This window comes from Somniosus microcephalus, chromosome 26 (assembly GCF_052327205.1).
Source record: "Somniosus microcephalus isolate GS21.2 chromosome 26, FLI_Smic_1.0, whole genome shotgun sequence".
In the NCBI taxonomy this organism is placed as follows: Eukaryota; Metazoa; Chordata; class Chondrichthyes; order Squaliformes; family Somniosidae; genus Somniosus; species Somniosus microcephalus.
In genome coordinates this window covers 25,956,512-25,969,775 of record NC_141012.1, presented here as the reverse complement: position 1 = coordinate 25,969,775, position 13,264 = coordinate 25,956,512, and the positions used below count along the sequence as shown (strand labels likewise).

The following is a 13,264-nucleotide window of genomic DNA, read 5'->3' as shown; positions in this document are numbered from 1 at the left end:
AGAAAATGCAAATAACAGAATCTAATTGTTTCACTTGTGATCTGAAAGTAAAACATCCTGTTCAGTCGAGACCCGGTTAGTGTAGACATCATGATTTGAAAGAGGAAAGAACCACAAGAGGGCAGTCAGGCCACATGCTTTATGTACGTTGGAAAGTAAGACGAGCTGCTGTTTGTCTCCTGGTGTACATTCCAAGCGATCACCATGTATGTCAACAGACAGAATGTATAGTTGGTAAATTGCACCTCATTTGTTAAGGCATGCATGAATACACTTGCCTGAGCGGCCTTCTATTTGTTACAAACGTTTGTCTGCTGAACGAAAGTGAATCTTTTCAGAGAGGACAGGAGTCACTTGATGTTCTAACGGCGTTGAGAATGGGAGACAAAATGTAGGAAGTGGAGTGAATCCTAGCTGACAGTGATAAATGCATTAGGCAATTCTAATTTTTTTCCTCCTTTTTTTAACTTAGGATGAATACCGCTGAAATCGCAGACAGACAGAAGAGCCAGCACAGGTTTGCTCCAATAATGGCAGAGACAAATTACCTCTCCTCCTGCCCACTGGCATATATTAATCCTGTGACTGTGATAGATGGGATTAATGAAGGCCACAGAGAGCAGTTTGCACTGTAAGTTGAAGTCCATTGGCTCTCAGGTAAAACAACATTATTACATAAATCGAGTTCTAATATTGTGCAGAAGATGCCGATTATTCACTGAGTATCCTCAAAGCTCTCGCCTTGGTGGAAATTCTTCTTATTTTTCAAGGGGATTCTAAATATAATCTCAATTTAAAAGAACTTTAGAAATGCAAGCATAACAGTACGGCAGGCTTCTCCATGTCGTCAGATATTTCAAGCTCCGGCTTTGGTCCTTAAAGTTAATGTGCTTTTTTTCATGGATGTATTGGCTTTGTAGTCATCACACTCAAAATAAACTGAGAAAGTTGCATGTAAATAAAGAAGATTTTGATGACACACTATTGTAAGAGATAGAACTCATCTAATGACTTAGTGAGTAAATGCACCACCTGGGGCAGTACTTAAGCCATACAAACCACAAGTTCCTAGGATCAATCCATGGTTTGTAGCGAGTTAGTTGACCTCAGACAGTGGGTGGTAGGAGGTATCACAATTTCAGTGTGTCCCCCCAGGTTAGGAGTGGGGCTTGGGAAAAAGCAGCGAGGTTCCACTCCTGGACATCATCCAGTGACTCCTGCTGAATGTGTGTGCGTGAGTGAATGAGTGAGTGACATGATTGATCGATGAATAGCCTGCCCACACTCACTGTCAAGACTCATAACTAAAGAATAGGTGAAGTTGTAGGGGAGTAGGTGTCAGGGATGGGGGCTAACATCTGTGTCAACGTACCTCAGCAAGAGGCAGTGCTTACGGAAGAGAAAATTGATAAAATGTTAAAAAATATAATACCCAATGTATTATAAAAGGTGTTGATAGGATATTAGGGTAATTTTTTAATCTTTAGCGCTCACAGTTGATAGCTTAGTGCTTAGTGTGTATTGGCAATATACCCTTGGTGTGTGAAGCTTGCATGGGAGTAAAAAACATATTCTTTGTTTTGTGTGACTTTACACTTTTAAACTTTGTATTTTAAGGTCTAAACTCAAGTTGCGTTCCCTCGGCTTCAATATGATGTGTTCCACTGTATGATATTCTATAACCTCTATATATAATATATATAGATATAGACTTAGCATGTTTAGATACACACAACACTTATAGTGATATTATGCTGATCACTGATTACAGGAGTGGTAGCATAGTGGTAATGTTACTAGACTAGTAATACCTAGTTACTAATAATAATCCCGTCAAACAAGAGTTCACAATCCCACCACAACAGCTGGGAAATTTTAATTCAGTTAAATAAATCTGGAATAAAAGGCTCATATCAGAAATGGTGGCCATGTAACTACTGGATTGTTGTAAAAACCCATCTGGTTCACGAATGTCCTTTAGTGGAAGAAAATCTGCCGTCCTTACCCGGTCTGGCCTATATGTGACTCCAGACCCGCAGCAATGTGGTTGACTCTTAACTGTCCTCTGACAATGGCCTAGCAAGCCTCTCGAGGGCAATTAGGTCGGGATGGGCAATAAATGCTGGCCTTGCCAGCGACGCCCACATCCCGTGAATGAATAAAAAAAATAACTTCAGCTTGGCTCCCAATTTTTATAACACCGGGAATAAAATCTGTTTAATGCCAACAGGTTCAGAACGGTTTGTTCTAATTTTACAGCATGGGTCTCGCACCCTGTACTGTCTTCCTTTGTGTGAGAATCTTTGTTACGGTTGTCCAGGCTTTATAATGGAATTTCACCTGAACAATGAGATCCATATAAAATTGTGTGGGACTGGTGAAACCCCTGCAGCATTCAAAACACGCTTGAGGATTTAAATAAAACAACCACCCATTCTGGTATGAGGACACTCATGATGATGCATACAATGGCCTCTCCAAGACATGTCACCTGCTGGCGTAAAAATGGCAATGGGCGCACACGCGGTGGGATGGGGACATGTTCCGCCTTCTGCCCATCGTGGGGGAGGGGGTTAATACCAACCCCAATATGTCTAAGACAATCCTATTCTACCTAATGCTGTGAGAAACAACTGTACTCTTCATGAATTTAAAAAAAAAGTGTTCATGGGATGTGGGCGTCGCTGGCAAGGCCAGCATTTATTGCCCATCCCTAATTGCCCTTGAGAAGGTGGTGGTGAGTTGTCTTCTTGAACTGCTGCATTCGGTGTGGTGAAGGTACTCCCACAGTGCTGTTAGGGAGGGAGTTCCAGGATTTTGACACAGCAACTATGAAGGAATGAGCAGTGTCAGGACATAGATTATATGACAGTGTCTTTTTGTGTAGAAATGTTTGGGAATGACTATTAGAAGCTCTTGATTTAAGTCTAATTTGTTCCCTTATGTTGGAAGCCTTTTCTGTGAGTGTCTTGTGGAAATAAAAAACGTGGACGATGAGTGATCTCTTTCCGGAGAGGCTATTTTCATTTGACAGATGCCTGAGTACTGAGATGCGGAAGACAGTGCTATTTGTGCTCGTTGCCCAGCCTATCTTGAATTGCTTGTCTTCCTGCCTCCCAATATGACAAGTGTGGTACGGACTTGTGATCAGAATGTCATAAAAGCTTTGAAGCAACAGAACAGAAAGACACTGGTAAGACACAATGTGGCCATAATAGACAATCAGATGAAAGCAAAATAAATCAGCATCAAGCAGTCTATTGAGATGCCACATACTTGGCTGGCTGGTGCTTCACTGCTTTGCACAAAGGCTAGTTAGGAGGAAGACCCCTGTCCACCACCATCACAACCAGAATCCTGGTGAAAATGAGTATTAGTGACATTTAATGACATTGTGCACTTTTGTAACAATCTGGAGGTTGTGACAATAGCAATTAATTCCTACTTTATGCAGATGTTAGTCAGTGCCTGACACAGCCTCAGATGAAGAAACAGATAGTGAATTGAGCATTAAAAGCAGAGTGGAGTAGAAGCAACCGGGAAGGCGCCGAACACCTCGAGTCTCTTCGCAGGGAGCAAGTGGAAGCCAAGTGCAAGCAGCGCAAGGAGCGCACGTCAACCCAAGCACCCCACCCACCCGCCCCTTCAACCACCGTCTGCCCCACCTGTGACAGAGACTGTAGGTCCCGTATTGGACTCATCAGTCGCCTGAGAACTCATTTTTAACGTGGAAGCAAGTCATCCTCGGTTCCGAGGGACTGCCTAAGAAGGAGAAAACCAAATGCACAACCAGCCATTTGGTGGCAAATTCTGTTTTAAACATGGAAGCAGAGAAAGGCTTAAGAGGGTCCACTGTGCTCACCTTCTGGAGTGCTCGACCCCCCCCTGATATGGTCAGACACCCTTCCTCATTCCGTACGGTTGTGTGGATCACTGAACATGGTAGAGTGAGAGAGAAGACTTTTATTAATATAATAAAGCAACAGGTAAAGCAACACAATAACTTTACTCTGCCTACGGAAGCAGAGCAGGGCACACTCAGCTACCATTACGGTTGTACGGTTAAACCACAAATAGGTAAATGCATTTTATAGGAATATATTTTTAAGCAGTTGTAGAATGGTCTATTAAACATGATACTTCTGCTAGTTACTATGCAGTTAGAAAGAAAAACTTGCATTTTTATAGCGCATTTCACGACCTCAGGACGTCTCAAAGCGCTTTACAGCCAATGAAGTACTTTTTGAAGTGTAGTCACTGTTGTAATGTAGGAAACGTGGCAGCTAGTTTACACACAGCAAGCTCCCACAAACAGCAATGTGATAATGACCAAATAATCTATTTTTTAGTGATGTTGATTGAGGGATAAATATTGGCCAGGACACCAGGGATAACTCCCCTGCTCTTCTTCGAAATGAGTGCCATGGGATCTTTTACGTCCACCTTAGAAAGCAGACAGGGCCTCGGTTTAATGCCTCATCCAAACGACGGCATCTCTGACAGTGCAGCGCTCCCTCAGAACTACACTGGAGTGTCAGCCTAGATTTTTGTGCTCAAGTCTCTGGAGAGGAGACAAGGAGTAAGTCTTGAAAGTAATGGGGCCAAGAGGCAATGGGGAAGGTCGGGGTGGAGAGAGAATACAGAGAGAAATAGAGAGAGAGGAGGTAAAATGGGACAAGGGCGCGGCAACCAAACAAGCGTAATTGCATTTGCTGCATGTTAAAGGACACACCCGATATTCAGTTCTATTGAAGTGAATCGAGCTGAATATTGGGCGGAGCATATAACAGGCAACCAATGCGATACCAGCTATCTTGCATCACCCATGTCCAATTTCACCCCTCAGTCTCTCTCCCTCTCTTTCCATCTCCACAAATTTACCAGGGAATTGTTGATCTAAAGGTATCACTGCAGCCTACCAGGTAGCCCATTGCTCAAAGAGCTCTTGCCTCCCCTTTTCAAGATTTCAGGAAACCTATATGGCTGGTAGTTTCAAAATAAAAATAGCCTCATCAATTGTCAGCTTCCGTCTGCTAGTGCCAATTCAGTTCATTCCGTGAAGATCCAACTCCTCTTTGTAATGAACTAGATTGAGTAGTTTTTCCTCTTCTAGTGCTTGGGTATAAGGAGAAAGTTACTTGCGCTGTGTTGTGCCCTGCCCTGCCCTACCTGAACTTCTCTCCGCCTCGGAGATCCGTTATGCCAAAACACCATACAAGAGCAAACACTGCCCTGATGACTCCAGAAAAGTTCAAACAATATCAGCCTAAAATGACTCTTGCAGATATTAGGGCACTCTTTCTTTCACACTTCAGTGGCAGTGTTAATCTATTTAAAATGAATGTCCACTAATAGCAACAACAGTAGATACCAATAGAGTTTTCAGATATGACCTGAGGTGAATGGTTTGTTTTATTCTACACTGTTCACTGATGAAGCAAAATTGTTTCGGCACTAAAAGAATTTGATTTATCCAATAATTTGAATGAAGCAACTTTGAATTAAATGACTTGACTTCCCTTCCTTATAATAGCCATTAAACCACCGATTATCATGGCAGCAGGGCAGCCCCCTGAATAGTCTCACATTCCTCAGGTTGTATCTGGGAACTTTATAGGCTGATAACTACTGTTGTTGATATTAGCGGACAAACATTCATTTTAAATGGGCTAACCTCTCCATTGAAATGTGAGGGAAAGAGTGTTAATCATTCACCAAACTAACATGAGCAACGGCCATTTTAAGCTAATACCTTTCCTGGAGTTATCAGGGTGGATTTTCCTCTTCTAGTTTTGTGGCATAACAAATCACCTAGGTGGAGCACATAGGGGACGGTCAGGTGACACGCCTATAACAGCCCACCTGACTTTCCTTTATACCCTCCGCCCGGGCAACCCTTGACACTCAAGCACCATAAGAGGAAGAAAACTGTCCCAATCTAGCCCATTCCAAAGAGCATTTGCATCTTATTCTTCACTAAATGGGCTGGATTTTCAGTCAGGGGACGTGATGGAGGCGGGACTACAACTGTTGTTGTCCCGCCTCCATCGAGATGTGGCCAACCCACGCGATTTTAACTTGATTGACCTTGTTAAGCCCGCCCAACGGGCTCAGCAGGCCAATTAAGGGCCACCCGGCAACAGGTGATGTCACAGACTGAAATTTCATCTGTCAAGAAGTTTTAACAGATGAAATATCAGTGTTTGAAAGCTCTTTGAAGCTGTCAAACACTGACAGTTTTACTTCTAACCTGAGTCCTTCTCCACAGACTCAGTTAGAAATCTCTCCTGCACAGAAAGCTGAAGCTGTCACATTTGACAGTTCGCAGCCATTCTGCTTTCTGTGTCGGTAAGATGAGGGATTCCTGAGACCTAAAGGAAGGAAGTCTGCATTAGTAAGTAACGGTAATTTAAACTTCTTTAAACACTTTAGACACACCAAACACACTTACCTTTGCACTCATGCACACATCACTCACCTGAACACCGACATCTCGACCCCTCCAAGTCCTTCAACCCAATGGCCCACCTCGCAAAATTGGCGTGGTTTTGGAGCCGTCGGGAATCCCACACTTCAGCATTAAAAATAGGGATTAGGCTAAAAACTGCCTGTTAACTACCTGTTAACAGGCAGTTAATTGCCACTAATCCCTTCCCGCTTCGGGTAGGCGGGTCCCAGTGCGGGGTGGGTACCCGCCTCCTTTTAAACTGGCATGGAGGCGGGTTGGGTGCGGGATGGGGTCGGGACCCCCCGATTTCGGGATTTTAACCCCCCACACGCCTCCAATCCCGCCTCCACGGCCCAATGAAAATCCTGCCCAATGACTCTGTAACTGAACTGGCACTTGGAGACAGCAGCTGACAATTGAAGAGGCTCTTTTTTTTACTACTAGTCTTCTCGGTTTCTGTAACACAAAAGCCAGTCATTCATACTGTAATTCATAGACTCGCATACGCAGTCAGTTGGACTATTGCTCAAAAGATAGATGCTTTCTCACATCCTTACAGTAAATGCAGTTAGGAATGACTAGGTGCTGTAATTTAGATGCTGTAAACTTTGTCTCAGAGTAATCTAGTGCTTTGTAAGTGTACCATCCACATGAGATATGAGTTGCTGGCAGCAAGTTCAGAGCTGTAATTCAACTGAGTGGTTCTGATGACGACGCCATCATCAACCACAAGAGTAAAGCGATTTACAAATGTCATCCGCCCTTCAGACTTAATCAACCTTAAGCTCACGGCCATCTATTTATTCTGTATATTATAGATACAATTTTTTGTGAGGCTTCGCTCGTAGCGCGCAGTCTCACTAGTGGCTTGTGTGGGCCTGTAAATCAGGGCTGTGACATCGTACCCTATCTCTGCCATCACACTGGGGTGGAGCCTGACAGAATTCTGCATATATTCCATATGCTTATATATTTTTCTTACCATTGCACATGTTGAGCGCAGGATGTTTGCAGGGGCAGAGGTGAAAGAGCAACAAAGCTGATCGTGTGTAAGACAGCGCAAAATTCTTCTTGTAATCAAAATGAGGAGAATGCATTGTCTTCCCTAATTAATGATACATTCAGGAATTGCACCTCTCAAAAGCAAATGTTCCCACGATTTCATTATAATGGTAGTAAAGCAGATATTCTCCCATTTTGCGTTTTTAAAAGAAAAGGAATATCACTCCCTCATAAGAAGATATATGGTCGGAAACTCTCGATTTACCGGAAATCTCTTTTAACCGGCAAAATTCAGGAGTAGGTTCAGGTAAGTTTTACTTCATATCAGTGGCAGTTCCTGGATCTGTGGCTGTGTAACTGGGGCTCCTACACTTGTTGCTAAGCAACAGGGACGCTTGGTCTGTGGCCGGAGTTCCTGCACCTGTTGCTAAGCAACAGGGAAACCTGGACTTGTTGCTGTGTACGGAGCTCTCGTACCTTTTAACTATACCTCTCTGTAATCTGGACTTCTTGATAAACCGGCACCACGCCGGTCCCGTTGGTGCTGGATAAAAACAGAGTTTCCTGTATCTGACAGCTAGAGAAACAGAATTTGAAGCATTTTTGACAGCGGATTATCAAAAGTGAGCCGCTTTTTTTTCCCGGTTCCCTCCCCATCCCTTCTGAAGGTACCATAGGATCCAGCAGTCCATGGGTACCTTATCCAAGTGACCATTCTTCACGTGGGAGCCTGGACAATTCATGTTGGTAGGTTAGTCAATCATGACAGGCATTACAGCTCAGCCCAATCCTACCCTCACCTGGAACCCCTGTACCTTCTCAGCAGAGGTCACTGGAGAGTGATCAGTAATGGAAACTGGCAGATATGTCCCCTCCCCAGTCCAGGGGTATTGAGGTTAGTTAGGTCCCCTACTGCCACCTCATCTGAGCTAAATGTAAACTGTTTAATACATGGCATTGTACAATATTCTACAAATTATTCTCCATTTCATCATTCAAAAACACCCAGCCTCCTGCAACATCCTCTATCCCACAGCCCCCAGTAACATGTCATTCAGCATTAACCACAATATCAAAACAAGTAATGCTGTCAATTTAAAAAAATGTAAACAAGGCTAGATCTCTATCAGCTCTTCACAGACAGCAACCCAATCCTCTGGTTGGCAGATGATGAAATTGTTCAGGCTTCATTTTTTTCTGGTTTATGATATTATTCGAAGCATCCCACTGCCATGATGCCTTGCAGTACATGGCCAACATGCAGTATCCTCCATGTGTCTCCAGGCATCTAGAGGTATGTTACAGCACACTGTCCCCACCGGACCCCAATACATCGCTTACTGCTTTATGCTGTACAATTGAAATGGTAAAAACACCAAGAAATAATGACTGTACAGTTGCTCAATTTCTTTTCTCATTTCGGGGATAAATTCCCTCCAAGATCATTGCTAAGGTGACTTTTCTAATTGTCCAGTGTTCTTTAACAGCAGCCAAAGGTAGCTCAACTCAATATATATGAGCAGGATTGTAAATATGATGGAACCACCCCAATGTATCCAAATCAAAACTGGACTTCTGCTAATTAACTTTGCCAGTGGCCCTGAAATGTTCTGGAAAAATCATGGATTTCCATTTATATTCCAGAGAGCCTTGCCCTAAAGGTCAGGTTATTTGAATGAGAATTCTATACAGAAATTGATGAGTCACTGGTTCATGAGCTTCTCATATAATGAAACGTAGCAAAAGCTGTCTCTACAATGTAACGTGAACAAGGCAACTGTTTTGAAGAGACTGATAAAAGTCCAATTCCACTTTTATTATATGGGATTCCTGAATTTTCTTACTGGTGTTTCGGGATTGCACGATTCCACCTGCCTATAATTAGACCTGCTGATTTAGAGTAACCAAATAAGTTAAATTTATGTTTTGATTATGGGATTTTACTCGTGTTTTGGGGATCACGGGAAATTTTTCAAGGGGGTGTGCACCAATTGTGTTGTTACGATTTGTATTGTGTTGTGCCGCTCAAGGCTCATGCACAGCAACTTGAAAATGGACTTTGATGTAATATGCTTTTGTAAGGCTCTCAAACAAAAAAGTACCTCAGAGAGGCTCTAAGTGAAACCATTTATGATTGCACATTTGCTTTTTACCCGCAGAAAGAATCACTCTGGCTCCTGTGTGTAAAATTATAAAAATATTCTTTTTGAATTATTTATGAGAATATAAAAAATTCCGCTCTGTTGGTACTGCCGGGTGTTGGGAGCATCTATCCCGAGGTTATGTACTACAGGCTGGTGATTTTCCATCCAATCGCTGAGAGTGCAGAATTCCCTGACATGCATCGGGAGCGACATTGTGGAATTTTTACCCTGATGTCATTACACATAGTAACTAGAGCAATTCCTTTGATCTTTTCACGTTGAATTCTTTGAAGAAGTAACAAAGACAAGGGTAATGTAGTAGATGTAATATATTTGGATTTTAAAAAGGCCTTCGATAGGGTACTAATAGAAGACTCGTCACTAAGGTCAGAGCATGTGGAGTCAGGGGAGAAGTAGCAGAATGGATAGCAAGCTGGCTATAGAACAGAAAACAGAATTAGGGTTAAGGATGGCTACTCAGACTAGCAAAAGGCAAGGATCAGTGCTGGAACCACTGTTGTTCACAATTTACATTAACGATTTGGACTCGGGAATCGGAAGCACAATTTCAAAATGTGTGAATGACACCAAATTGGGAGGTATAGACAATACTGAGGAAGACTGCGACAAAATATAAAAAGACATTAATAAACTTGCAGAATGGGTGTGTAATTGGCAAATAAATTTCAATATAGATAAGTGTGAGGTGTTACATTTCGCTAGGAAGAATAAGGAGGCCACATACGCCTTGGATAATAATGTTTAAATGGGGTAAAGGAGCAATAGGATCTTAGGGCACAGATACACAAATCACTAAAAGTAGTGACGCAGGTTAATGAGGCCAAGAAAGGTAAACAAAGCACTGGGGTTTATTTCTAGAGGGATAGACTTGAAAACCAGAGAAGTTATGTTAAACTTGTATCGACCCTTGGTTAGACCACACTTAGAGTAATGTGCACAGTTCTGGTCTCCATATTATAAAAAGGGTATAAAGGCGCTGTAAAAGATCCAAAAAAGATTTAAAAGGATGATATCAGAACTGAATGGTTCTACTTATCAGGAAAGATTGAACAGGCTGCAGCTCTTTTCTATAGAAGAGAGGACTGAGAGGTGACCTAATGAGGTCTTTAAAGTTAAGAAGGGGTTTGATAGGGTAGTCGTAGAGAAGATGTTTCCACTTATGGCAGCGACCAAAACTAGGGGCCATAAATATGATAGTCACGATTAAATCCAATAAGGAATTCAAGAATTCTATACCCAAAGAGTGGTAAGAATGTGGAACGCGCGACCACAAGGGGTAGTTGAACGAATGGCATAGATGCATTTAAGGGGAAGCTAGATAAGCACATAATGGAGAAAGGAATAGAAGGGTATGCTGATGGGGTTAGAGGAAGAAGGGTGGGAGGGAAAAGAAAAAAGAAAAATTGCATTTATATAGCGCCTTTCACGACCACTGGATGTCTCAAAGCGCTTTACAGCCAATGAAGTACAGTCACTGTTGTAATGTGGGAAACGCGGCAGCCAATTTGCACACAGCAAGCTCCCACAAACAGCAATGTGATAATGACCAGATAAACTGCTTTTGTTATGTTGATTGAGGGATAAATATTGATCAGGACACCAGAGATAACTCCCCTGCTCTTCTTTGAAATAGTGCCATGGGATCTTTTACGTCTACCTGAGAGAGCAGACAGGGCTTTGGTTTAACGTCTCACCTGAAAGACGGAACCTCTGACAGTGCAGCACTCCCTCAGCACTGCACTGGAGTGTCAGCCTAGCTTTATGTACTGCAAGTCCCTGGAGTGGGACTTGAACCCACAACTATTCTGACTTAGAGGTGAGTGCATTACCAACTGAGTCACAGCTGACAGGCTTGTGTGGAATATAAACACCAGCATAGACCAGTTGGATCGAATGGCCTGTTTCGGTGCTATTGATTCTATGTACTTCTGTGTAGAATAAGCTTTATTTTCTGCAACATTTTGCTTCTGATATAAAAAGGTACACCTTTATAAGGTTAAATCACATGTCAATATCTTGGGCAAATTCTAATTTAAAAAGAAACTGGAAATAATGAAAATGAAATTACATTCTTAATGAGATTTTTATCTCTTAACCTGTTCCTGGGACTAGGGATAGGGTCACTGGCTACAGAGCTTGGAAGCTAAGCAGAGCCAGGCCTGGTTAGTACCTGGTAGGGGTGACCATCAGGGAAGACCAGGTACAGAAGGTCACGGAAGGAGCCCCGAGGAGGGGCAGTTGGTGAGAAGGTCACGGAAGGAGGAGCGGCTGGTGAGCAGGCCCGGGCGTTGGGCTGAAGATTGTCGGACAGGAGGAATGGTGGAAATGGAATGGCGGCACGCACCGACGCAGCGGCTTTGCTTCTCCCAGTCATGGGAGCTTGCAAGATCACATTTCGTTGTTCATGTACTTGTGCAATGACAATAAAGTTGAATTATTATTATTATTATGAGCTCTGATACTAAATTATCTTGTGATTTTTATTAGTATTGCGGTAACTTGAAACTGTTTAAAGCAGAGTTCGGTTTTCTTTGAGTACACGCAGCGCATCGGAGCTCAGCAAGGCAACTCGATAGTGATGTTTTCAAATCCCTCCATGGCCTCCCTATCTCCAAAACCTCCTCCAGCCCTACAACCCTCTGAGGTCTCTGCACTTCTCTAATTCTGGCCTTTTGTGCATCCCCCATTTTCTTCGCTCCACCATTGGCGGCCATGCCTTCAGCTGCCAAGGCCTTAAGCTCTGGAATTCCCTCCCAGTCTCTCCTCCTTTCAGATGCTCCTTAAAACCTTTCTCTTTGACCAAGCTTTTGGTCACCTGTCCTAATATCTCCTTATGTGGCTCGGTGTCAAATTTTCTTTGATAATTGCTCCTGTGAAGTGCCTTGGGATGTTTTCCTATGTTGATGATGCTATGTAAATGCAAGTTGTTGTTGTTGATGATTTCTGACCCAGCAGGAGGATTGTGCGCAAATTGTACCCGCCGACCCATGGTGCTCTAACGATCACCCCGACCCCGGCCCATGTAAAATATTGTGGTCAAGCTCCCGGCAAGTGATTGGGAGTGCATTGATAGTGTGCTGCTGCAGGATTTCAAGTCTTGCAGCAGCTTAACGGGCCAGAGATTGTGATTATTAAAATTTGGAAGACAGCAAGCTTCTGTAAACAAAAAAACAATGCCTGGAGGGAGTGACCCAGTTGCCCAATGGGGCCGTCTGAGGCAGAGGAGGGGATCCCTCTTCAGCCCCGAGTGCTGCAAACTCCCAAGAAGCGAAGTCTGGGGGAATGGGAGGAGGTGGCCAGCAGTGTAAATGCCACCTCCATAACACTGTGCAGCTGGAAGCACCATGCAGGAAAAAGTTTACTGACCTTACTGGGTCAGCCAAGGTAGGAGAACCTATCATTACCTTCCATTGATGCAGTATACCTAGTGTGAATGGTACTTAACTCCCCTCAATACTGTCTAAACCTCATCACCAATGCTCCTGAGACAGCGGGGAGCCCTTTACACACTCAACCTTCCTTGCAAGTGTTCCTTCACTCACATCCTTGCATGCATTCAGCCCAAAAGTGTCCTCCTATCTAATATAACTGATATATCTTCACACCGACTGTTGCTGCATTCTGGGACTTGGCTATTACTGTATGCTGT

General features: G+C 43.2%; 1 long non-coding RNA gene across 1 annotated transcript; it reads left to right on the top strand.

The window, feature by feature from the left end:
- Nucleotides 1-241: 241 nt before the first annotated feature.
- Nucleotides 242-12,066, top strand: LOC147100351 (uncharacterized). The gene is made up of 3 exons (XR_015073719.1): nucleotides 242-391; nucleotides 473-631; nucleotides 11,728-12,066. It is a non-coding gene; the product is annotated as an uncharacterized LOC147100351 (long non-coding RNA).
- The last annotated feature ends 1,198 nt before the right edge of the window (nucleotides 12,067-13,264 follow it).